This window comes from Pelophylax lessonae (genome assembly GCF_965119305.1).
Source record: "Pelophylax lessonae genome assembly, chromosome: 2".
Lineage (NCBI taxonomy): Eukaryota > Metazoa > Chordata > Amphibia > Anura > Ranidae > Pelophylax > Pelophylax lessonae.
The window spans coordinates 22,446,428-22,473,885 of NC_138769.1; the positions used below are offsets into that span (position 1 = coordinate 22,446,428).

The 27,458-nt window shown below is 43.1% G+C and overlaps 1 protein-coding gene across 1 annotated transcript in view; it reads left to right on the plus strand.

Annotated features, from left to right (window-relative positions):
- The window catches only part of GRAMD1C (GRAM domain containing 1C), a 263,253-nt gene that overhangs the window by 178,113 nt on the left and 57,682 nt on the right, over window positions 1-27,458 (plus strand). The window lies entirely within an intron of this gene.

Consider the following 27,458-nt stretch of genomic DNA (forward strand, 5'->3'; position numbering starts at 1 on the left):
AGCTCGGGATATTTTTTTATAACCCAACCCTGCTTTAACCTTCTCCACAACTTTATCTCTGACCTGTCTGGTGTGTTCCTTGGCCTTCATGATGCTGTTTGTTCACTAAGGTTCTCTAACAAACCTCTGAGGGCTTCACAAAACAGCTATATTTATACTGAGATAAACTTACACACAGGTGGACTCTATTTATTAGGTGATTTCTAAAAGCAATTAGTTCCACTAGATTTTAGTTAGGAGTATCAGATATTTATTTGTAAATGTTGAAAACCATTTATCATTTTCCTTCCACTTCACAATAATGTGCCACTTTGTGTTGGGCTATCACATAAAATCCCAAGAAATACATTTATGTTTTTGGTTGTAACGTGACAAAATGTGGAAAATTTCAAGGGGGGGGGGGGGGGGTGAATACTTTTTCAAGGCACTGTATGTGTATGAATAGGAACCTTGGATTGTAAGCTCCTTGAGGGCAGGGACTGATGTAAATGTTTAATAAATAAATGAATAGGTAAATATTGAGCTATGGATGGCTGATAAGAGAATAACAAAGTTCATTTATCTTTACAATCGATATAAGGTGATCTCTCAAATGGTATGAATGGTATAAAAATCTCTTCCATCATTTCCATGTACTGACCTGTCTATTGATCTGGAACACCTGGCAAATATATGAGATTACTAATAGTCCATTCTGTCACCATTAATACCCAATAAATGAAATCTGTCATAGGTTTTGACTACAAGATTCTGGCACATGGTTAAAATTGTGTGCAATTCTTCTTGTGTGGGCCGGGCAACTCAGACCCGTCACATCTCCTGCCGTCCCACCAAAGCCAAGGTGACCTTGAGACACCAGAGCTCTAGGTGCACTTAAGTGACATTAAAACTTTTTATATATATATATATATATATATATATATATATATATATATATATATATATATGTGCCTTGTGAAAGTATTCGGCCCCCTTGAACTTTGCGACCTTTTGCCACATTTCAGGCTTCAAACATAAAGATATAAAACTGTAATTTTTTGTGAAAAATCGACAACAAGTGGGACACAATCATGAAGTGGAACGAAATTTATTGGATATTTCAAACTTTGTTAACAAATAAAAAACTGAAAAATTGGGCGTGCAAAATTATTCAGCCCCTTTATTTTCAGTGCAGCAAACTCTCTCCAGAAGTTCAGTGAGGATCTCTGAATGATCCAATGTTGACCTAAATGATAATGATGATAAATAGAATCCACCTGTGTGTAATCAAGTCTCCGTATAAATGCACCTGCACTGTGATAGTCTCAGAGGTCCGTTTAAAGCGCAGAGAGCATCATGAAGAACAAGGAACACACCAGGCAGGTCCGAGATACTGTTGTGGAGAAGTTTAATGCCGGATTTGGATACAAAAATATTTCCCAAGCTTTAAACATCCCAAGGAGCACTGTGCAAGCGATAATATTGAAATGGAAGGAGTATCAGACCACTGCAAATCTACGAAGACCTGGCCGTCCCTCTAAACTTTCAGCTCATACAAGGAGAAGACTGATCAGAGATGCAGCCAAGAGGCCCATGATCACTCTGGATGAACAGCAGAGATCTACAGCTGAGGTGGGAGACTCTGTCCATAGGACAACAATCAGTCGTATACTGCACAAATCTGGCCTTTATGGAAGAGTGGCAAGAAGAAAGCCATTTCTTAAAGATATCCATAAAAAGTGTCGTTTAAAGTTTGCCACAAGCCACCTGGGAGACACCAAACATGTGGAAGAAGGTGCTCTGGTCAGATGAAACCAAAATCAAACTTTTTGGCAACAATGCAAAACGTTATGTTTGGCGTAAAAGCAACACAGCTCATCACCCTGAACACACCATCCCCACTGTCAAACATGGTGGTGGCAGCATCATGGTTTGGGCCTGCTTTTCTTCAGCAGGGATAGGGAAGATGGTTAAAATTGATGGGAAGATGGATGGAGCCAAATACAGGACCATTCTGGAAGAAAACCTGATGGAGTCTGCAAAAGACCTGAGACTGGGACGGAGATTTGTCTTCCAACCAGACAATGATCCAAAACATAAAGCAAAATCTACAATGGAATGGTTCACAAATAAACATATCCAGGTGTTAGAATGGCCAAGTCAAAGTCCAGACCTGAATCCAATCGAGAATCTGTGGAAAGAACTGAAAACTGCTGTTCACAAACGCTCTCCATCCAACCTCACTGAGCTCGAGCTGTTTTGCAAGGAGGAATGGGCAAAAATTTCTGTCTCTCGATGTGCAAAACTGATAGAGACATACCCCAAGCGACTTACAGCTGTAATCGCAGCAAAAGGTGGCGCTACAAAGTATTAACTCAAGGGGGCTGAATAATTTTGCACGCCCAATTTTTCAGTTTTTTTATTTGTTAACAAAGTTTGAAATATCCAATAAATTTCGTTCCACTTCATGATTGTGTCCCACTTGTTGTTGTTTCTTCACAAAAAATTACAGTTTTATATCTTTATGTTTGAAGTCTGAAATGTGGCAAAAGTTCGAAAAGTTCAAGGGGGCCAAATACTTTTCGCAATGCACTGTATATATTTTATAATAATAATAATAACCTTACAATAAAGTTTTTGGATTGTGCACCTGGAAGCTTTGAGGAACAATCTGTAAGTGGACACTCGTGTCTCTTACTGTAGCACACAGTACAGGGAACAGCCATGTATCTGAGCCGTGTTCACCTCTGTCTTGCTTTCAGAACTTTCCTGACTGCATTCCTCGGATATTCTCTACCTGCAGTCACAGTATGTTCTGCAGTCTCGGCATATCCGAGGTAATTGAGACTATTTATATCCAGCACAACAAGACGGGTGTGGGGACTACAAATATCAGCAAAGTCCTGCAAGCTACATGTCTTATAGTTACATAGTTGGTAAGGTTAAAAAAAAAAGACACCAGTCCATCCAGTTCAACCTGTATGGTGTGAGTGTGCATGTATTTATGTCAATAGTACATTGTTGTGGTCATTAAGGTGCCCATCTAATAGTTTTTTGAAACTATCGATGCTCCCTGCTGATACCACTGCCTGTGGAAGAAAATGCCACATCCTTACTGCTCTGACAGTAAAGAACCCTTTAAGTAGTTTAAGGTTAAACCACTTCTCTTCTGATTTCAGTGAATGGCTACATGTCTTTTTAAACTCCTTTCACTGAAGAGTTTTATTCCCTATGCTAGGTTTACCAGTACAGTATTTGTACATCGCTATCATATCTCCTCTCCAGAGAGAAGAAGTTCAGTTCAATGCTTGTAGTCTTTCCTCATAGCTGATGTCCTCCAATACCTTTTATTGGCTTTGTTGCCCTTCTCTGGACTTTCTCCAGTTCCAGCACATCCTTCCTGAGGACCGGTGCCCAGAACTGGACAGCATACTCCAGATGCAGTGGTGTATTTTGCTTTTGTGCTGCCCTAGGCAAGACTAAAATTGGGCGCCCCCCTGTAAATCTGCCCCACTCCTTTTTTAACGGATGTGACTCCCTCCAAAATTGAAGGACTACAAGTCCCAGCATGAACCTCTGAGATGTCACAAGAGGTGAGGGGGTGGGAGAGAGAGAAGGGGGTGGGGGTGGGAGAGAGAGAGGGGGGGATGAGAGAGAGAGCGAGAGACGGTGGTGAGAGAGAGAGAGAGGGGGGATGAGAGAGAGAGGGGGGATGAGAGAGAGGGGGGATGAGAAAGAGAGAGAGAGAGGGGGGATGAGAGAGAGAGAGAGGGGGGATGAGAGAGAGAGAGAGGGGGGGATGAGAGAGAGAGGGGGGGGATGAGAGAGAGAGAGAGAGAGAGAGGGGGGATGAGAGAGAGAGAGAGAGGGGGGATGAGAGAGAGAGGAGGGATGAGAGAGAGAGAGAGAAAGAGAGAGGGTGGATGAGAGAGAGAGAGGGGGGATGAGAAAGAGAGAGAGAGAGAGAGGGGGGATGAGAGAGAGAGGGGGGATGAGAAAGAGAGAGAGAGGGGGGATGAGAAAGAGAGAGAGAGGGGGGATGAGAAAGAGAGAGAGAGGGGGGATGAGAAAGAGAGAGAGAGGGGGGATGAGAAAGAGAGAGAGGGGGGATGAGAAAGAGAGAGAGAGGGGGATGAGAAAGAAAGAGAGAGGGGGGATGAGAAAGAGAGAGAGAGAGAGGGGGGATGAGAAAGAGAGAGGGGGGATGAGAAAGAGAGAGAGAGAGAGGGGGGATGAGAAAGAGAGAGAGAGAGGGGGGATGAGAAAGAGAGAGAGAGAGAGGGGGGATGAGAAAGAGAGAGAGAGAGAGAGGGGGGATGAGAAAGAGAGAGAGGGGGGATGAGAGAGAGAGAGAGAGGGGGGATGAGAGAGAGAGAGAGGGGGGATGAGAGAGAGAGAGAGGGGGGATGAGAAAGAGAGAGAGAGAGAGGGGGGATGAGAAAGAGAGAGAGAGAGAGGGGGGATGAGAAAGAGAGAGAGAGAGGGGGGATGAGAAAGAGAGAGAGAGGGGGGATGAGAAAGAGAGAGAGAGAGAGAGGGGGGATGAGAGATGGGGATGGGAGAGAGAGCGAGAGAGAGGGGGGATGAGAGAGCAAGACAGAGGGGGTGAGAGAGAGAGGGGGGGGGAGAGAGAGAGGGGGTGAGAGAGGCGGTTCTAGCAACCAGTGGACAATAGAATCTCAGGTGGAGGGGGGTGGCTTTTTTGCTGCCCCCCTGCAAAGTGCTGCCCTAGGCCTGGGCCTTGTTGGCCTAGGCCAAAATACAACACTGTCCAGATGTGGCCAGACCAGTGTCTTGTAGAGTGGGAGAGTTATTATTTTATCTCTGGAGTGAATCCCCTTTTTTATACATCCCAGTATTCTGTTGGCTTTGCTTGCAGCACCTTGGCATCTACTGTACGTACCGTAGTTTGTACAGTAAGCGTTTGTGGGGAACGGTGTCAAATGCCTTTGCAAATCCAGATAAACCCCATCCACAGGCCTTCCTTTATCCAGATAAACCCCATCGACGGGACTTCCTTTATCTAGATGGCAACTCACTTCATCGTAGAAGGTTAATAGATGGGTCTGACAAGAACGATTCTTCATGAATCCATGCTGATTACTACGAAGGCCCCATTCACACCTCAGCATTTTGTAGCTGGAACCTCAAAGCTGCAAAACGCTGGAGAAAAAAAATAAATAAATTCTTCTCTATGGAGATGGATCACATCTCCACTCTTAAGTCGCCTGAAGCTTTTTTTGTAGCTCGAATCGGGCAGATTTGAGTGTTTTGGCGCATTTTTAATTCCCATAGAAATACATGGAATCGCATCATTTGCGCGTTTTTGTGCGCGTTTGCCCGATTTTCTGCTCAGAAGAAACAATGTAAAAGAAAAAAAAATAGTAATAATATGAGTAAATGTAAAATACAGAAATGACTAAAATCAACATAAATAATAAAATAAATGAGTAATATGTAATAATACATAAAGAATAGTTAACCCCTAACCTTAAAAAAAAAAAGTATACATTTATTAATAATAAAAAAAAATACATAAACACCCAACTCCAACAAAAAAAATTACTATTATAATAATTTATTATTATTATTATTATTATTATTATTATTATTATTTTATTTTGTGTTAGGGTGTTTAGCTATTCTTTTTATTTTATTTTTTTAAGGGTTAGATGTTTAAGTTAGGGGTTAGTTATTTATTATTACTTGGTACTCATTTATTGCATGTATTTTATTATTTTTATTTATTTGTGTATTTATTTATTATTGTAGTAGTACTAACACCCTAACAAAAAAAAAATAATAATAATAATAATCTATAACCACCCTAACTCCTAATCCTAACCTTAACTCTAACAGCCCATTCACACTGCCGCGACAGGATTTTGTGGGGCGACCTCGGCGCGACTTGCACGGACTTCATATCATTGAAGTCAATGCAAGTCGCCTCCAGGTCGCCCCAAAGTAGTACAGGACCCTTTTTCTAAGTCGGAGCGACTTGTGTCACTCCTATTAGAACGGGTCCTGTACTATTCAATGGCGAGCGACCGACCGCGACTTGTCGGGCGACCAAGTCGCGCTAGTGTGAATGGACCCTAAGTCTCCAATCGCACTCGTACGACTTGTCAGGCGACTTGGTCAGCCTGACAAGTCGTGCACCGTTGCGGTCCATAGTGTAGTACAGGACCGGTTCTAATAGGAGCGACATAAGTCGCTCCGACTTAGAAAAAGGGTCCTGTACTACTTTGGGGCGACCTGGAGCGACTTGCATAGACATTCAGTTTATGAAGTCCGTGCAAGTCGTGCCGAAGTCGCGGTGCACGCGACTTCACAGGTCGCCCCGAAGTCGTGCCACTTCAGTGTGAATGCAGTCTAAGGGCTCTTTCAGACGGCCGCTCCGCTGTTCTTGTCCGCTGCGGTCCTTTTTTTTTTTTTTTTTTTTTTTTCACGGAGCGGATGACATTTGTGTCATCCGCTCCGTGTGCCCGCATATCATCCCATCCGTTTGCGGATGATATGCGGACATAATGTATGTCTATGGGCATTTCGGATGTCAGCGGATGACACCGCTGACATCCGATTTTCCTTCCTTTCCGTTTTTTGAACGGAGGAAAAATGGGGTTCTGTTCCGTTCCAAAAAACGGAACAGAACTGAAAGGAAGAAAATCGGATGTCAGTGGATGGTATTCCGCTGACATCCGCAATGCCATAGACTTACATTATGTCCGCAAATCATCCGCAAAAAAATAGGATGATTTGCGGACACACGGAGCGCCCGTGTGAAAGAGCCCTAACTCCTTACCCTAACAAAAAAAAAATAAATAAATGAATAATAATAAAAAAGAAAAGCGAAAGGAAAAGCTAAAATACCTAGCAACAAATGATGCAACAGATGATCGTTTTCTCTATTGGCTAATAAAAAAAACACCGAAGCTCAAAAACGCTGTATAAAGAAGCGCAAGGTGTGAATGCAGCCTTGTTGTTGTTTTAGTATTGTTTGCCCTTATTCGCTTTGTTTCAAGGCGGCTTCACACCTATGCATGGTAGTTCACAAATGTTTTGTATTGCATTAAGGTGTGCACCCAAAAGCGCAAATACCCTGAAGCATAGTAAACTGTGTTTTCTATGCTTCAGTTTGGGAATGAACACCGTGAATTAATGTGTTCATTTAGAAAAGGAAGGGGTCAGTAAATTATATATTGATTAGCACTTCCCCCCCCCCCCCCCCGCTCCCCATCCTGAAACTTCCTCTGCAGCCAAGAGGAGGGAAGCCAGCAGCACTGCAGAGGTAGAGGGGGCAACACCTGGGCAGTAAGCAGGACACAGAGTAATAAGGGTGTGCCCAGGCACACCTGGCACTATCCCCGCCCACGCCTATGATTTAGATTGGCCTCCACCAACTAAGGACACAACACGCCTTGCCTTTAACATACCACAATGTGTATAAGTACAAAAGGGCCAAGTGCAGTGGCGGCCCGTGCATAGGGGGCTCCAGAGCGCCGCCCCCCCCCCTATAAAAAATAGAAAAAAAAAATGACAAAAAAATAACGGTTTGAAAAAAAAATAAAAAATTTGCAGGCCTATGCGCTCGGCCTGGTGGATATGGGGGGGGGGTTTACGACCCAGAAGAGGCGCCGATTGGCTGCCTTCTGGGGGCGTAACCTGGGCGCAGGAAAAAGAGCTGAGCCACCCCCACCTTCGTGATATCCTGGCTGTGATTGGTCCAGTCTCCAGCCTGGACCAATCATCATCCAGGACATCGCTGACTCGCAATGGGGGCGGTGCCGGTGCGTGCGTCAGTCACGCACCGTCACCGCCCGATCTCCTTCCCGCCGCCCGGACCGGAAGACAGAAGACTGAAGAGGAGGACGTCCACGGCGCTGCTCGTCTCGGTTCCCGGAATCCCGCCGCCGTCAGAAGGTAAGTGATTGAAGCCGACCTGTGCCATCACCTGTGCCATGCCTATGCCATCACCTGTGCCATCACCTGTGCCATCATCTGTTCCATCACCTGTGCCATGCCTATGCCATCACCTGTGCCATGCCTGTGCCATCACCGGTTCCATCACCTGTGCCATCACCTGTGCCATGCTTATGCCATCACCTGTGCCATGCCTATGCCATCACCTGTGCCATCACCTGTGCCATGCCTATGCCATCACCTGTGCCATCACCTGTGCCATGCCTATGCCATCACCTGTGCCATCACCTGTGCCATCACCTGTGCCATGCGAAGCAATACCTATTACATTTTTCTTTTTGCGCCCCCCCCAAAAATTTTGAGCACCAGCCGCCACTGGTCAAGTGCATGGTGTGTGGTTACTTAGTAAGGGCTCCTCATAGAAAATAAAAGAGCAGACTCAACCAAATGTACATCAATAATGCGCATTAACGGGTCCGAAGAATGGAATTTGTCAAACCAGATCTCAGCTGAGTCGTACTTGTCTTGTTGCAGGCTGCATCCGCTTTTTGTTATGGCTACAATAGAAAAGAGCGTGCAATCACACCAGTTACCTGCTAAGTGTATCCAGTATAATCCGTGATTGGTTGGGATTCAAGCAGCCGGTTGCACAGGATAGTACACGGCTCTTTTTGCTGACCTTTTTGCATCGTTTGACCTATTATGCCACCATTTTTCTTTTTTTTTCTTTTTCTTTTTTCTATTTCGTTCACTCTTATGTTATTTAGCATGGTCCTTATTATTCATGCTGACCTATATTGGTTGCATCAGAAATTCATGACCTCTAGAGGTGGACAGTGATGGAATTTAAGTAGGGCGGCAGCATGTTCCTTTTGGCTAAGGTCAAGTGTAGTTTCTGTTCTGTTCAGTTTTTTGGAGGAGTGTCCCCTGGACCAGGGGAATGCTGTTTAGTATCCAGCCTGATCTATTTAGATGGGAGTGGTGGAAGGGACTTTTTTCCTCCCTGGGTTGATTCTGGCCTGGTTCTCCAGGCTTGTACCCGGTTGAAGTCAAGCCTCTCCCTACGCTTCCTAAATTTGAATGCCTCCCTGGTAGGGATGGTGCTGCAATGGTCTTACCATGGGCTAGGCTGAGAGAAGCCTACGGTGGATGTGCCCCTGGAGTGGCAGTCCAGGGGTGCCATAAATTCCTACACTGGGGAGCTCACTTCTGTTTATTATGGCACCAAGGTCCCTGCTCTATTGCACTGAACCCCTTTCTCCACTTCCTTTTTCCTTTTTATGTACACTATATTACCAAAAGTATTGGGACGCCTGCCTTTACATGAATTTTAATGGCATCCCAGTCTTAGTCTGTAGGGTTCAATATTGAGTTGGCCCACAATTTGCAGCTATAACAGTTCCAACTCTTCTGGGAAGGCTATCCAAAGGTTTAGGAGTGTGTCTAGGCGGGGAATGTTTGACCATTCTTCCAGAAGCACATTTGTGAGGTCAGGCACTGATATTGGGGAGAAGGTCTGGCTCGCAGTCTCCACTCTAATTCATCCAAAGGTGTTCTATCGGGTTGAGGTCAGGGCTCTGTGCAGGCCAGTCACGTTTCTCAACCCCCATCTCACTCATCCATGTCTCTATGGACCTTACTTTGTACACTGGTCCAAATCATTTGGTGGAGGGGGGTCCAATAGCAACGGGAGCAGAGCGCCGGCGGCGCACATGCGCACCCCAGACCCAGAAAAGCAGAATAACGTACCTATACGTGATTCTGTGCACAGGAACCACCGCCTCGCAGTAAGGCTCCATTCACACCTGGGTGTTTTTTAGAGAGTTTTTCAGCTCCAAAAATGCTCAAAAAAGACGTTCCAAAACGCCCAACAAGTAAAACCCCATTCATTTAAATGGCCCCTGTTCACATCTGAGCGTTTTGCAAAACGCCTGTAGCTGAAAAAAGTACACGAGCTTCTTTTTGGGCTGATTACCAGCGTTTTTGATAGATGTCAATGCCTGCCTCCAAAAACGCCTGAAAAAAACGCCTAAAAATCGCGGCAAAAAAACGCGCAAAAACGCTACGCATAGGCTCCGCTCACATGTAGGCTTTTTGGGGCGTTTTTGGGGAGTTTTTCTGCTCTAGGATCAGCTCTCAAAACGCCCAACAAGACAAATCCTATTCATTTCAATGGCCCCTGTTCACATCTGAGCGTTTTGACGCTGTAAGCAAAACGCCCAACGCTCAAAAAAGTACATGAGCTTCTTTTTTGGGCAGATTACAGGCGTTTTCCATTGATCTCTATTCAATCTAAAAACGCCTGCACAAAAAACGCCTGTAAAAACGCCTGTAAATCGCGGTAAAAACCGCGTGAAAACGCTACTCTCAGGTGTGAATGTAGCCTCAAGTGTGAATGCAGCCTAAATGTACGTGGGGCGGTTGGCAACACATTAAACTTAAAACGTAGTCTTGTGCTATGATAGATCATCCTGCATGAATTTAAAATATTTTAGAGCTCTTTCTAACTTGTGTTGCCCTCAAAGCTATTTGTGTTCAGATGGCGTTTGACAGGCATTTTATTTACTCTAGCAAAAGCTACTCCACCACACCTTAATCATGCCTATTTCGCGCAGTTGTAATTTGGCCCCATTGATCTCAATGGACAAGATCGACAGACGGTGACGCTCAACAATCTTTGCAACATGAGTTAAAAATGAGGCAACATCGGCACATGAACAGCCTTGACAGACTGTTACATAGTTACATAGTAGGTGAGGTTGAATAAAGACAATAGTCCATTCAGTTCAACCTGTGTAGGTGTGTGTGGCCGAAATCATCTCACATACCCCTGAATGTTCTGATCCTTGAGATGTACGTCTAAGAGTCTTTTGAAAGCCACCATACTTCCCGCAGAAACCACCTCTTGTGGTAGAGAATTCCACAATCTTGTAGCCCTAACAGTAAAGAACCCCCCACGTTGCCTGAGGTTAAAACGTTTCTCCTCTAATCGCATTGTATGCCCTCGAGTCCTCATGCACTCCCTACGACTGAACAGCTTTTTTTCTATGCTGAGATCACCATTGCGGTATTTATAAATTGCTATCATGTCTCCTCTCAGGCATCTCTTCTCCAGGGAGAATAAATCAAGCAATTGCAGACGCTCTTCATAATTGAGGTCCTCCAATCCCCTAATCAGTTTAGTTGCCCTTCTCTCTCCAGCTCCAACACATCCCTCCTGAGGACTGGCGACCAGAACTGGACAGAATACTCCAGATGCGGTCGGACCAGAGTTTTATAAAGTGGAAGGATTATAGTCTTATCTCTGGAATACATCCCTTTCTTTATGCATGCTAATATTCTGCCGGCTTTGGCAGCTGCCGCTTGACATTGCATGCTGTTGCCTAGTCTATCATCAACCAAGACTCCCAGATCCTTCTCCATTTTTGATTCCCCCCAAGGGTTCCCCTCCTAACGTGTATTGTGCTTTTATGTTTTTAGTCCCCAAGTGCAAAACCTTACACTTCTCCACATTAAACCTCATTTGACATGTCGTTGCCCACTGCGTTATTTTGTCCAGGTCATTCTGTAGAATATCTGCTTCATGCTGTGCAGTTATTGCCCTGCCCAATTTTGTGTCATCTGCAAAAACTGATATAGAGCTACTGATCCCGACCTCAGGATCCGGGGATTCAGGTGGACTGAAGTGGAGTGGTAAAGCCGGTTTGTTTTTATGTTTGTTTTCTCTAATCCTCTTCCAGGGCAGCGTCAGAGATAGGCTCCCACCCAAAACAGGAAACCCAATAGTCCACCATTATGAAAATGTCAGCCATACCTGCGTGTCTCAGTTTGATTGCGTTTCCTCCGGACCCACAGGAGCTGCAGCAGCTTTTTTTTTTTTTTTTTTTCCAGTCTCTGTGCTAACTGGAGGGGACTCCCTGGCCTCTTGGCGTCTGGTGGTTGGGGTAGGGATCTGGCAAACAGTTTCTTTCCTGCCCTTTCCCAACTGTCTCTGGCCTTGTGACACCCTGAATCCCAGGTATTTTACGGTCTCTTGGCACAATTGAGCTTTTCTTCTAGATACCTTTTTATAACTTGAGCAGCTGAAACAGTTCACATTACTTCCTGTTTCATTCTATGGTCAGATTTTCTCTTCTTTTCCAATCTGTAACCCATCCAAGGGGCCAACCCTGGACCAATCCCCACCATTCGCGGTGGAACGGCCACCCGTCTCGGATTTTCCACCTGGTTTTATACAAGAAAAATTCCCCTATGTATGGGACTGTGAATGCCACTGAACACTGTGTTTTGTATAAAAATATCTTTATTTATTCCAAAATATAAACCAAACAAACAGTAACATAATTCAATAACATCACAGGGCATTAAAATATGCATGCATATGACAGACCAAATACCGAACCAAATAGGGGCGCTTAGGTGTACAAGGTGATCATGGAACCGGAACCGACCCTACGCGTTTCGGGCAAAAAAGCCCTTCTTCAGGGGTCACCCAAAGCTCCAGATACAATACCTAGTATATCTAAAAAAAGTAAGAAATGTTTTTAGTATAATATAAAGTGATTAGTCCATATATATATAGTAAGCAAACATAGATATGTCTCATATTTTCAATCTCATAATATATATTCAATATTAATGGACCTACCCTTAGCGTCTAGCCCTACGGATTGGATTGGCCTGTCAGCTAAAAAATGGTATTGCTACCATCAGGAGGAATGCCCAAATTCCCACAGGCCCAATCAAGGGCTACGAAGTCCGTGAGAGCATAAGAGAAGTAGTAGCATCCGCCCAGAGGGACCAGCAGGGCACCACGATGACCGGTAAGAAAATTGGCTCAATATGAACTACTCCCATAAAGGGGAGGGGGATATATTCATATGGCAACCTAATGCACAAAAATGAAGTAAAAAGAGGAGTAAATAATAAATTAACTGATATAAGAATTTTCAGCAGCGAATTAGTCACTGTCCCCTTAAGTGATAAGAGGCAAATATTTACCTGTAATATACAGGGAAGATAAGACCACAGAGGGTCATATGTAGTACAAGTAGTAGTAGTCTTGTATGGGTGAAATCAAAGTGTATATGTATCTGTAGATGTAAAAAATACCGATAGGTGAATAAAATGTAGTATTCAACTATCTTGAGTAATAGGTGGTGACCAAAAGTGTGGTGACTTGATAGTTATATAATCCGTAACCAACATGCACGCCCCAAGAAAAGGAGAGCACACTAGAATTGTGAAAATAGCTTCTGTATATGGGGTGAATATCAAAAAGAGTGAAAACATAGAAAAGATGGTAACCATTTCGCCCCAGAATATGCGTCAATTTAATTCAGCATGGCTTCTGATAAAGCAATACCAATAACTGCCCATGATAATGTTTATCCCAAAAGAGAAGCCAATTTAGGCATATATATAAGTGTCAAAGACGGATTTATGGCGGTATGTATGTATGCATATTCATCTTGGGCAAAGGGTGCCATTTATAAGTCCCAAGTGTGCAACCATAAGCATCTCCATATGGACATTGGAGTATATAGCACTAGACGCATGGATTTTCCACCTGGTTTCCCGGCCAATGCACCAAGAAATGTAGCAGCAAACAGTTGTTGGAAACCAGAAATGGAATTCGGACATTTTTTTATTCTCTAGCGAAAAGTACTTAGCCCGGCTCATGCCTGTTTGCCAAGTGACTAAGCGTGTACATCACATATATAAAACAATAGTTACGTCACAGATACATATTTCCTTAACTAGTTTGGCAAGCAATACATATCCTCCTCCTACAGATGTTCCCTGTAACATTTATCTATGGCAATTAATATTCCTGGCTTCACACTTATCTTTATTCTCGTTAGAAGAGAACAGATAGAAAGAGATAAAGGAAGAGAAGGGGGTCTAAAATCCTACAGAGACCAGGACAGCCAAGCTGCGTATCTCAGGGATTGTCAGAATCTACCATTTTTGTTTTGTTAATTATCCACCGTTTTAGAAGGCTTTCAAGGTGATGCCTCGGATTTAAATCTTTAATGCAGGGGATTTGTTTTAGGACTCTTTTCTCTAATAAAAATACCTTTCTTCTTGCAACTATTTTTTTTTAAAGTTCTGCTTTAAATACTTCCTCATCATTGGCCCATAACAAGCATGCAGCAAGTAAAGGAAGAATTTCTTATCTTTGTTCTTAGTCACTAAAATAATTGAAGCCAAAGAATTATCCTGATGGCCAGGCAATTGGCTTTTTCAGAAGATGATGTCACTCATGGAACCTAAATCATATTAAACTTACTTTCAGCTGCTAATTTAAAGTGATTGTAAAGTCTTTGTTATTTAAAAAAAAAAAAAAGTTATACTCCCCTCCTTTTGTGCAGTAGGTTTTGCACAGAGCAGCCCTGATCCTCCTTTTTTCTGGGTCCCTGGTTGCTGCTCCTGGGCCCTCCCTCCTGTTGAGTGCCCCCCCACCGCAAGCAGCTTGCTATGGGGGCACTCGAGCCAAATCACAGCTGTGTATCCATTCAGACACGGAGCCCTGACCCTGCCCCAGTATTTTCTTACAGGGTAGGTGGTCCTCTTTCACATTTAAATGAGGTCCCAGCAGCGAAATTGCCGCTTCCCATTCGTTTTCCCCACTTACCGGAGCTGTCAGTAGCGGGTAAAACGATCCGGTGTTGTAAAATTTTGTCGGACCCGTGAAAAAATCGGACCTCGTCACTTCCGGTGATAGAGCATCACAAAACAGCTGATGGGAGTCGTCCGTGCGCATGCGCAGAAGACATTTTTCGAGGTTTGGCAAAATTATAACAGAGAGCGGACAGCTGACTGAGAGGAGGCGGGGCTGAGGTGTGACGGAGGACGGAGGACACATATGCAGAGCTGGTGGAGGAGGCGGGACGGAGGTGCGGCCGTGTAATATATGCAGGACTTTAGCGACTCCTTATGTTTTATTATCTTTAGCAATTATCGTATTATTTATCCTTAGGATTTCATTACATTTAGTATTTCTTATTTTGTATTATATAAATAGTAAATGTAATGAAATCCTAAGGATAAATAATACGATAATTGCTAAAGATAATAAAACATAAGGAGTCGCTAAAGTCCTGCATTTATTACACGGCCGCACCTCCGTCCCGCCTCCTCTCCCGCCTCCTCTATTCAGCTCTGCAGATGACGCGGCGGTGTCTTCCGTCCCACCTCAGCCCCGCCTCCTCTCATTCAGCTGCCCGCTATGTGTTATAAGTTTACCAAACCAAGATAATGTCTTATGCGCATGCGCACTTGAGACTCCTATCACCGGAAGTGACGAGGTCCGATTTTTTTTTTTTCTTTTTTTTTTTTTTTTTTTTTTCACAGGTCCGAGAAAATTTTAGAACACCGGTCCATTGCAGTCCCAGGCAGGAAGTCGGTTGAGGGCAAGATGGCCCCCACTCAACTCTATAGCCTTGGAGGACCAGAGCGACATCATACGTCCTTTCCTCCCAACGTCCTTAAAGGGCCCGCTTTTTTTTTTTTTTTATTTTTTTTATTTTTTTTTCATTTTGCTTTTTAAGGGTAGATCCCCAGTGAGCATAACGGAGTCCGACGGCGGAGGCGGACCATGTGAAATGTAGGAGATATTTACAGTACCTATAGGTAAGCCTTATATAGGCTTACCTATAGGCGAAAGTTACAAAGGGAAGTTTACTTTCTCTATCGCTCATTGACAGACGTAGTCTTCTTGATTCTCAAGAGCTGGGTTATGTTGCCTCCGCAGGAGTAGGACTAGGCAGAAAGACAAAACGTTCTGGCTCCACCTTAGGGGCAGTCCCTGAGGGTATATCCTCCCTCTCTCTGCTACAGGGAATCAGTTTTTTTCTGTCTAGTCAGGAGTATTGAGACCCAGGTGCTGAAGGACAAAGGTTTGTCAGCTTCAGTTATTCCTACTCTAGTTGAAGCAAGGAAAGCGACTTCCAGAAAGACTTATCATCGTACATGGAAGTCCTATATTGCATGGTGTGAACCTCTGGGGTTCCGTCCACGGACTTATTCGGTTAGCCGAATATTAGCTTTTCTGCAACAAGGGGTTGAGCAGAAACTGGCCTTGAGCACTATCAAGGGTCAGGTCTCAGCATTAGCCATCTTCTTTCAGAAGCCTTTGGCTACTCATCCATTGGTGCGGAATTTCATCCAGGGGGTGCGACATCTGGCTCCGCCAGTGCGCGCGCCGTTACCACCCTGGGATCTTAATTTAGTATTGTCGGTTCTTCAGAAACCTCCCTTTGAAGATATTAGGGAGATTCCTCTACCTACGTTGTCCCAGAAGGTGGCCTTCTTGGTGGCTATCACTTCTGCACGCAGGGTGCCAGAACTGGCCGCATTATCTTGTCGTTCCCCATATCTGGTGGTTCATAAAGATAAGGTGGTTCTTCGTCCGAATCCATCCTTCCTACCAAAAGTGGTGTCAGAATTTCATCTGAATGAAGAAATTGTATTACCTTCCCTGTGTCCTAAGCCCAGTCATCCTCGGGAGTTTGCTTTACACTCCTTGGATGTGGTCCGGGCGATCAGGGTATACTTGAAAACGACAGACTCGTTTCGCAAGACGGATTCACTTTTTGTGATCCCGGATGGACCCAAAAAGGGGTTGCCTGCATCTGCCGCGACTATTTCCAAATGGATCAGACAGACGGTAGTGCAGGCTTATTCTATTAAGGGTCGGGAGCCCCCGTTCCCTGTTAAGGCGCACTCCACTCGGGCACTTAGTGCGTCATGGGCCTTTCGCCATCAGGCGTCAGTGGTCCAGGTGTGCAAGGCGGCTACCTGGTCGTCGGTGCATACCTTTACAAAACATTATAAGGTTGATGTAATGGCATCGTCTGATGCCTCGTTTGGCCGCAAGGTTTTGCAGGCCGCCATTTGAGGAGACCAGTGGTCTACCTCGAGGGTTTTTTTCCGTTGGAAATTTTCATTTGAGTCTCATTCTTTGTTTATAATGAGCCTTTAAAACTTCTAGTTTGGCACCGGTTGGGCCTTCTAGATTGGACTTGATTTTTGTCAATCCCACCCCTCATTTGTGGCACTGCTTCTGGATGTCCCAGCTCTTGAGAATCAAGAAGACTACGTCTGTCAATGAGCGATAGAGAAAAATGGATTTTTGTAAGATCTTACCGTAAAATCCTTTTCTCTTAAGCTCATTGACAGACGTAGTACCCGCCCCTCTATCATTGAGTTGGGTTGGGTTAAATTCTCTGTTACTGCTTTAGAACAGAACTGATTCCCTGTAGCAGAGAGAGGGAGGATATACCCTCAGGGACTGCCCCTAAGGTGGAGCCAGAACGTTTTGTCTTTCTGCCTAGTCCTACTCCTGCGGAGGCAACATAACCCAGCTCTTGAGAATCAAGAAGACTACGTCTGTCAATGAGCTTAAGAGAAAAGGATTTTACGGTAAGATCTTACAAAAATCCATTTTCCTCTTTAATTGTAAGGTACGTCTGTCATATTGTGCTAGTATGTCGTGCATTCTAGCATTTTATGACTTAAACTGCCTGGGGGCCCAAATTATTATTTTTTTTCTTCTTTTTACTTTATTTACCACTTTACACTGTCCAACTAGTGCAGTTTAGCTCCTCTTCTTCTTCCTCCTGTCCTCATCTGATGATTCTAGTAATTTCTGATGACTCCTCCTATCCGGGATCTCCGTATTATGTCATTGCAATATCTTATCTCGGTATTCTGCCTGCAGTGTCAGACCTGATTAGGACGCCATGGTCAGGTCATTGCTGTAGTGCTGAGATTACACTACACACGTGATATCCAGTAAAAATAGAACAGGGATGATAATACAGGCGGCAACCTGCATTTAATTACTGCCACTACCCATAATCTTATATTGTGTTATTATTGTTACATTGTAATCTAGCAAGGTTGAATGGAGACTCCGGTGTGTTATAGTACAGAGAGCATTCTACGTTCCTTTCCTGCCAGGAATAACCATCAGCGTGCCCCAAACTTGCTGTGATTGTATGTTACAAGGCTCCCGATGTGTGGTGTAGTTCATACAAATGGATGTGTGAATAGACGGGCTCAGGGAACTCTGATTAAAGGGGAATGCTAGGAACTATGATGTAACTGGGGGCTCTGGTTACCAGATACCCCCTTACATCGGAGTTCCCCTTTACACCAGAATCTGCACTGTTCTTGCTTAACCACTCGTTTTGCGATACGGCACTGCGTGATTTTAACTGAAAATTGCGTGGTCGTGCGATGCTGTACCCAAAACAATATTGATTTCCCCCCCCCCCCCACAAATTAGAGCTTTCTTTTGGTGGTATTTGATCATCACCTCCTGCGTTTTTTTTTTTTTTTTTTTTGTTTTTTTTTTTTGTTTTTTGTTATATAAACAAAAGAGCATCAGTGGTGTGTATATGAACCCTATCTAACATCAAGGGCTTCCTTCTCTCTCTTTTGGACTCCAGTTGTCCACAGGGCTGCATACTGGGGGATGTACATCTTTGACGGACCTTCAGGGGAATACCGCACTATTTCCTAACTGTGACGCACCAGGCAGATGTCTTTCTGACACCAGTTGTTTTTATTTTTAATGACAAACAGTGGAAATTATATACAGTAATCCCCCGCTCCATCGCGGTTCAGTTTTTGCGGTCCCGGTAATTCGCAGATTTTTTTGTAATGTTATTTTACTATATAAATCATTCAAAATGAAATATTTTTGTGTTTTTCATAGCTCTTGCTCTGTCTCTTAGTATCTTTTATGTGTTTAAATGAGTTTCTATTGTTTTAAAAGTGTGTTTAAAGACCTTAAAATGCTTCTACACGTACAGTGACAGTAAAAAAACATGCCTACAATGTATTTTAATAGGGTTTTTCTATTTCGCGGAATTTCACTTTTCGCGGCTGGGTCCGGAACGTAACCCCCGCAATGGAGGGGGGTTTACTGTAATATGCAGTGGATAAGTCTAGCTACAGATGTCAGATCTACCCCTGAGGAAGAAGTTTCTTGACTTCGAAATGCATTGGGTATCTCTCACTGTTTAGGCTGACAACCACATGTATTATATATGTCATGTAATTAAAGTGGCAGTAAACCCCCCTATCGGTTCAGCCAAGGAAGCTGCCATCTTATGCCCCGTACACACGTGCAGATTATCTGAAGACTTTTGTCTGCAGACTTACCAAAACCATATAATATGAGGTCCAACCTAAACACTTTCAATTTGTATGCAATCCGGCAGGCCCTTGCACTACATAGAAAAGGTAAATCTGCAGATAATCTGCACGTGTGTACGGGGCATAAGCCTCTGTTTAATTTGCAACTGCCTTGATGCTGCACATGTGATAAGTTATGCCACCAGCCATTGGATGGTCTGACAGTTTGGTTGAGAGCACAACCAATGTGACAGCTAGCATTTCCGGCTTGCCGGGAATATTAACTCTCTTTTGAAACTATCAAATCGATTGGGTTTACTTCCGCTTTAACTGTTTGGTTATTTTAATAATAATTTCACAAATGTTGATATTTATTCAATAAAAATTTTACTTTTTTCAATACTATTTTTGTAATTTTATAGGAGTGCCTTAAGACCCCGTTCACACTGGGGCGATGCTACTTGCCGGGGCGACCTCACAGGTCGTAGTGCGCAGCTTGCACCGCGACCTCGGAGCGGCCGGCACGGACTTCATAACATTGAAGTCTATGGCGGTCTCTCCAGGTCGCCCCAAAGAAGCTCCGGACCCTTTTTCGAAGTCGGCGCTCCTATTAGAACGGGTCCACAGCTTCTCTATGGCAGGCGACCTACGGCGACCTGTCAGGCGACCAGGTCGCCTGACAGGTCGCCCCAATGTGAACGGGGTCTAAAAGTCCCACAACAAGGGGAAAATCTTTCTTTTCTATAAACGAGAGCGGCAATTTTGAAGAAAAAAAAAAGCTTTACTTTCTGCTATAAAAACACAGCCAATAAAAAGATATAAAAAATCATCTAATCTTTTCATCATTTTAGGCAAATATGTATTCTGCTATATATCCCAATAAGTGTATATTGATTGGTTTGCGTAAAAGTTATTGCGATTACAAGCTAGCAGATTTACGTCTTTTTATTTTTTTTTTACTAGTAATGGCGATGATCTGCGTTTTTTAGCGGGACTGCGACATTGAGGTGGACAGATCGGACCCCTAACTGACACTTTTGGGGGGACCAGTGACATTACTACAGTAATCAGTGCTAAAAATATGTACTGTTACTATACTAAACATTGGCAGGGATAGGGGTTAACACCAGGGGGCGATCAAAGGGTTAAGTGTGTCCCTAGGGGGTGCTTACTAACTGTCTGGGGAATGAAATCACTAGATGAACACAGAGATCAGTTTTCCTAAATAACAGGAACACCAGATCACTGTGTTCATCTCTGACCGAACGACGGTCTGCCTTGTTTTCATCGGCAGGCCGTCGTTCTGTCTCTGGGGAGCGATCGCGAGTGGCAGGTGATTGCCGCCGCCCCCGTTGATTTGGCTCCCCCTCTGGTCAATCAATACAGGGAAATCGTTTCGCGCAATAGAGCCGAGTTGTAAAGTCGGGAAGCTTTTTATCTTAAAGCGGAGTTCCACCTACATTTTCTACTTAACGGATTTGAGTAGTCCTATGCTTTTTAAAAATGAATTGTGCGAGATAGATAGATATATATAATAAAAATTTTTTTTTTTTTTTGGATCACTTATCACCTTATTTTAGAGGATTCTTTGTCCTACTTCCTTCTTCTGCGGCCGCGGCCCCAGACTTCACGTCCGGTTTCGCATTGCATCCTGGGAGATGAGCGTCATCAATCCCAGGAGGCAATGGGCATGGCCAGCCGCTCCTCTGATTGCCGATCGCAATCTACAGCGCATGCGTGAGATTGCGATCGGCATTCTGGGTAGCCATAAAGCAGGAAGAAGGGGACACAGCGGCTTCAGACGCCTACACCGGAGATGGCCGCACTCTGCAATCAATTTTTAAAAGTAAGAAATTATATACAATCAAATACTGTACTGTAATCTGTGAATAGTGTTAATGTAATTGGCGATATGTTAGGATTACTTGGGTATTTTTATCTTAAAGTATTTTTGGCCGGAACTCCACTTTAATGCATTCTATGCTATAAGATAAAATACCTTCTGTGTGTAGCAGCCCCCCTCAGCTCCCCAAATACTTACCTGTGCCCCATCTCTATCCAGCGATGGCCACGAGTCCCTTGGCTGTCTGGGATTCTCCCTCCTGATTTGCTCAGACACAGCCACGACGCCATTGGCTCCCACTGCTGTCAAACAAAGTCAGTTAGCCAGTCAGGAGAGAGAGAGAGACAAGGGGCGGGGTTAAACAGCAGCTCTGTGTCTGAATGGATACACAGAGCTGTAGCTCGGCTTGGGTGCCCCCACTGCAAGCTGCTTGCTGTGGGGGCACTTAACAGGAGGGAGGGGCCAGGAGCTCAGAAGAGGCACCCGAGAGCAGGAGGACCCAGGCTGCTCTGTGCAAAACCAACTGTACAGAGGAGGGAAGTATTACATATATATGTTTTGTTATTTAATAAAAAATACGAGACTTTACATTTACTTTAAATCGGAGTCCCCAGAGCTCTGCCTTTTACATGAGCATGTGCAGAGCCCCCCCCCCCATCTTACAGTGTAAGGGAACTCTGGATTCAGATGCAAAGGGGAAACTTTTGTGATTAGCTCCATATGATTATACATGTATTTGTGATTAAATACCATTTCTAGTGTATACTACAAAAAAAAATAATTGCTGCATGCCGCTAAAGTGTTTGGGTTTGGCTTGAAGAGGTGGCAACCCTACTATAGAAATGTTTTTTCAGTGTCAAAATAGGAATACTATTGATATGGTTGCAAGGAACAGAATTTTGTATCGGCTGTGAATTTATACCATTTAAATGAAAAAAAAATAAAAAATCCCAGTTAATATCCCAGCTTTGAATTGGAGTTGTTGTTCTTTACGTTATTGCTTGGTTTAGAAATCCTGTACGCTATACATACGAAAAGGAAATGATACTTAATATTCCTATAGAACATTTCATAGCTGAACACCTGTGATCAGATTGTCTTCCATCAGCTTGCACATAATCTTCCTTCACTGCACGTAAACTTGTTCTGCAGTATCAATGGACTACAATGGCCTCGGGACTGTAAAGGCAGCCATGTGTAAGATGTAATCCAACCGTTATCACAGCAAATTCTATTCAGAACAGTCCATAAAGGTGTGAAGTTCTGCCAACCTTGCAAGAAGATCTGGCAGAATCAAAGATCTGCCAACCTTACAAGAAGATCTGGCAGAATCAAAGATTTCCCATAGACCTGAAATGAAAAAGGATGGATTTGGGTGATTCTTAATTTTAAATAAGTTGGTTATTTTCTAAAGAAAAGTTATAGCTATTTTGAGTCGGATGGAAGGGCATATAGAATATGTGGACACCCTTTCACATTATCGAGCTTAAGTGTTTCCAGTGACGGGTACTTCACCGACCTTCCTACTTTTCCTCAATATAGAACCTCATCCGCCATGCAGCTGCCCATCCCCATATTTGTCCTGGTTTTCCTGTAATGATGGTCTATCCTGTGCCAAAGTTCTTTCCCGGCTTAATTTTGATATGATCAGCAAATGCTGAAATCAAGCTCTTAATTCAAGCTTCTATATCCTCCATAATCATTTGAACAGCCCTAGCCCCCCAAGACAGAACCCTCACTACTTTAGACCATTCAGGGAATAAGTCATTAAATACTACTCTCTGGACCCGATCATGTAGCCAGTTTCCTATCCATGTACATAAAAAAAAAAAAAAAAAAATTAAAAAAACTGTATCATCTCCAACAGACCTTGTATAGATGAAATGTTTAAGTTACTACATCAACTGGACATCTACCGTCCATTTTCTCACGTCCTCATAGAAAAATAACAGGTTTATCTGATAAAAATGGTCTTTCATAAATCAATGCTGATTGTCACATTTATGATCATAATACCACCTTCACAAACGTTTGCATAGAGTCCCTTACCATTCCCTCAAATACCTTTTACATACTATTGATGTTAGGCTGACTGGCCTCTAGTTTTCTGGTATACATATTGACCTTTTTATTGTAAATTGTTACCACATTTGCTCCACGCCAGTCAGTTGATGCCATTCCAGTAATGCCTCTAATAAGAAGGAAGAAGAAGCTTGACTATAACTGAACTAAGTTCCCGAAGAACTCGTGGGTGTAAGCCATCTGGACCTGGGGATTTACACACACACACACACACACACACTAAATATATATATATATATATATGTTAGTCAGGTCGAAAAAAAGAGAAGTCCATAGACTTCAACCAAATGGAAAAAAATAATTATATCTTTTTTTTTTTTTTTTTCTATTGGTTGAATTCTATGGACTTCTCTTTTTTTCGACCATGACTAACTATAACTTTTTTTTTAAAACAATTAAGACTCCTGTATGGCAGTCTAAACAAGTCACAAGTCCCGTTACTATGCGATGCACAAGCCTCATGAAATAAAAAAACTTTCTTTACTTTCCCTGACCTATAATTACTTGCTGGGAGGCCATAGTTCTATTGAAGAGAGACAATACAAATTGAGAACTTGGTTTCCTGAAACAACTGGAAGTGTTTCTGGGGCTGTGTAGTTCATTGTAATCTCTGTATTTGTTTTATGTGATGGAATTCTACTTACGTTGTGTGAATTAATGGTATTTGTTGTCTAAGAAAGCGTTGACAGTTGAGGATCTCACGATAATGCTTTATGGTTCAACAGCCTGTCAGAGACTTCACGTTAGGGCCAAACAAAATATATTCAGATCTTTGTCACCTTCTAGTTTCCATGACACATCATGCTACCCAAACATTTATGTGCCATTATGTTCTGTATCCTCCCTGCTACGTGATCAAGGTAGATCTGGAGCAGTCTTTCTCAATCTCTTTACCATATAGTAGGGTTTCTCAACTAGGGTTCCATGGTACTCTAGGTGTTCTACAGAGGGCTTCCTGAAGACGCCGATGGCCGTGAAACACGTTGAGGTGGGGTTACGTAGCAATTGACTTCACTTCCTGTGAGGCAATATCTGGCTGGTGGAACATACCTTGTTGGTAGAGCGGCGGCCAGTATATTACTGAACGATACACTGCTAAAATTCGCTGGGTGCCAGTCAGGGCACCGAAATATGTGAGTGGGACTATGTTTGTCTGTCGGTGATATTTAATTTATTGAACTATTTGCATTGATCCTTTTTATGGCCTTTTATCCCTGAGCTGAGGAGTGTGCACAAGGGGACATTGAGGAGAGTGGAGATACAGGTCTTGGCATCATTCCATGAACACATATAGAGCTGTTCATTGCTTGGGTCTAAACATCTAGTGAGTCTCGGTGTCTAAAGGTGGAAGGTGTGGAACCACAGAAGAGCACCATTTGGAGAGCACGGTTTTGCATAAGAGTGGAGCACATCTAAAAGTGTTGTATAGATCACTATTTACACTGTTGGAGGTCTTTTTAATAATTTTTGGATTTTTTATGGACGCTTGTTGTTTATGGTTTTTGATTTTCAATGGTACCTATAGTTTTGATGAATAGGATTTGTTTGTTATTTAATTTTGTGGTTAGCACTTCGTGTAGCAGCACTAGGATAGTCGGTTCAAATCCCAACCACGATACTACCTGCCTGGAGTTTGCATGTTCTCCCTGTGCCTGTGTGGTTTCCTCCCAGACTACAAAGACATGCTGGTAGGTTAATTGGCCTTAGTATGTGTATGTATGATTGTGAGTTAGGGACCTTAGATTGTAAGCTCCTTGAGGGTAGGGACTGATGTGAATGTAATATAAAAAAAAAAAAGTATGTATATATGGGGTGTATGTGTGTGTGTGTGTATATATATATATATGTATATGTATGTGTGTGTATATGTATGTGTGTGTATATATATATGTATGTGTGTGTGTGTGTGTGTGTGTGTGTGTGTATATATGTGTGTATATATATATATATATATATATATATATATATATATATATATATATATATATATATATATATATATATATATATATATATATATATATATATATATATACAAATAGTGTATGTATGTATATGGGCGTGTATGTGTGTGTATGTATGTATGTATGTATATATATATATATATATATATATATATATATATATATATATATATATATATATATATATATATATATATATATATAATTTTGTGTGTATGTATATGTGTGTGTGTGTGTGTAAAGCACTACGTAAACTGACAGTGCTATACAAGGACCTGTAGTAAATAAAAAATGCACACAAATACTGGTAATATACACTGATATCTAGCATCCAAATACATTTTTATAGTACCTGCATAGTAGTCCAGTGTATTTTACACGGGTGATTTTGGAATGGCAGCAGAGGTATCATATGTGTTTACAGTAAAAACCTTTGGCACAGTGTTTTAATCATTTATTAGATTCCTCCAGAGGTTGCTAGAGGTTCCTTGAGCAATGAGAACCTTCTGCCTCTCAGATAAGTTCCCACTGATCTTTTTAGCTTTCTGTAATGGCCCGTACACACGATCCGAAAATCGTACGAAAAATACAGTTTTCAAATTAATCATACGATAATCTGATCGTTCGTACAAAGCTTTTGATAGCCGACCCCCGACTGTTCATCCGATATTTTTTTTTTTTGTTAATTATCTGAGACCCCGTTCACACTGGGGCGACCTGTCAGGTGACCTGGTCGCCTGCCAAAGAGAAGCTGTGGACCCCTTCTAATAGGAGCGACACAAGTCGCTCCGACTTAGAAAAAGGGTCCGGAGCTTCTTTGGGGCAACCTGCATTGACTTCAATGTTATGAAGTCCGTGCCGGCCGCTCCGAGGTCGCGGTGCGAGCTGCGCGCCGCAACTTGTGAGGTCGCCCTGGCAAGTCGGATCGCCCCAGTGTGAACGGGGCCTAATGGTGCAAGCAGGAATTTTTTTCTCGTATGATACCAGATCATCCGATTTTTCATTTTAATCAGTACAGTTGTCCAAAAATACAATACAAATAGGCTACATCCCTTCCAAATTTTTATTCTGTCGTACGAGAATTTTCATACACTTTTTTTTTTTTTTTTTTTTTTTTTTTTTTTTTTTAGTAACCTACTTAATTTCTACTTGCGACTAGCAAGCGAAAAAAGTCAGACAATCCAGTGTCGGATTTTCGGATCGTGTGTACGGAGCATTAGGAAGGTCATTCTAAGTGACCACAAGTGTAAGGAGCATTCTTCCCACTAAATTATCATGAGTTGTAGGTATAGAAATTTTTAGCAGGGATTCCCTGAGACCAGAAAGTTATTTCAAGGGTTCTTCTGTGTTAAGTTAAGAATAGGCTGCCTTAGAGGAACCCGTAAAATAATTTACAGGTCTTTGGGGAATCCTGCTAAACAAATTCATCAGTTGATAGTGGGGAGAATAATCACCAATGTAAGGGAACAGTGGGAAGAATGCTCCATACAGTGGGAAGGATGCTCTCTACATTGGTGGCCAGTGAGAAGAATTCTCCTTACATTGGTGATCAGTGGGAAGAATGTTCCTTACATTGGTGATCAGTGGGAAGGATGCTCTCTACATTGGTGGCCAGTGGGAAGGATGCTCTCTACATTGGTGGCCAGTGGGAAGGATGCTCTCTACATTGGTGGCCAGTGGGAAGGATACTCTCTACATTGGTGATCAGTGAGAAGAATTCTCCTTACATTGGTGATCAGTGGGAAGAATGCTCCTTACATTGGTGATCAGTGGGAAGAATGTTCCTTACATTGGTGATCAGTGGGAAGAATGTCCCTTACATTGGTGATCAGTGGGAAGAATGTTCCTTACATTGATGGCCAGTGGGAAGAATGTTCCTTACATTGGTGGTCAGTGGGAAGAATGTTCCTTACATTGGTTGTCAGTGGGAAGAATGTCCCTTACATTGGTGGTCAGTGGGAAGGAGGCCCCTTACATTGGTGGTCAGTGGGAAGAATGTTCCTTACATTGGTGGTCAGTGGGAAGAATGCTCCTTACATTGGTGATCAGTGGGAAGAATGTTCCTTACATTGGTGATCAGTGGGAAGAATGTCCCTTACATTGGTGATCAGTGGGAAGAATGTCCCTTACATTGGTGATCAGTGGGAAGAATGTTCCTTACATTGGTGGCCAGTGGGAAGAATGTTCCTTACATTGATGGCCAGTGGGAAGAATGTTCCTTACATTGGTGGCCAGTGGGTAGAATGCTCCTTACATTGGTGGTCAGTGGGAAGAATGCTCCTTACATTGGTGGTCAGTGGGAAGAATGCTCCTTACATTGGTGATCAGTGGGAAGAATGTTCCTTACATTGATGGCCAGTGGGAAGAATGTTCCTTACATTGGTGGCCAGTGGGTAGAATGCTCCTTACATTGGTGGTCAGTGGGAAGAATGCTCCTTACATTGGTGGTCAGTGGGAAGAATGTCCCTTACATTGATGGCCAGTGGGAAGAATGTTCCTTACATTGGTGGCCAGTGGGTAGA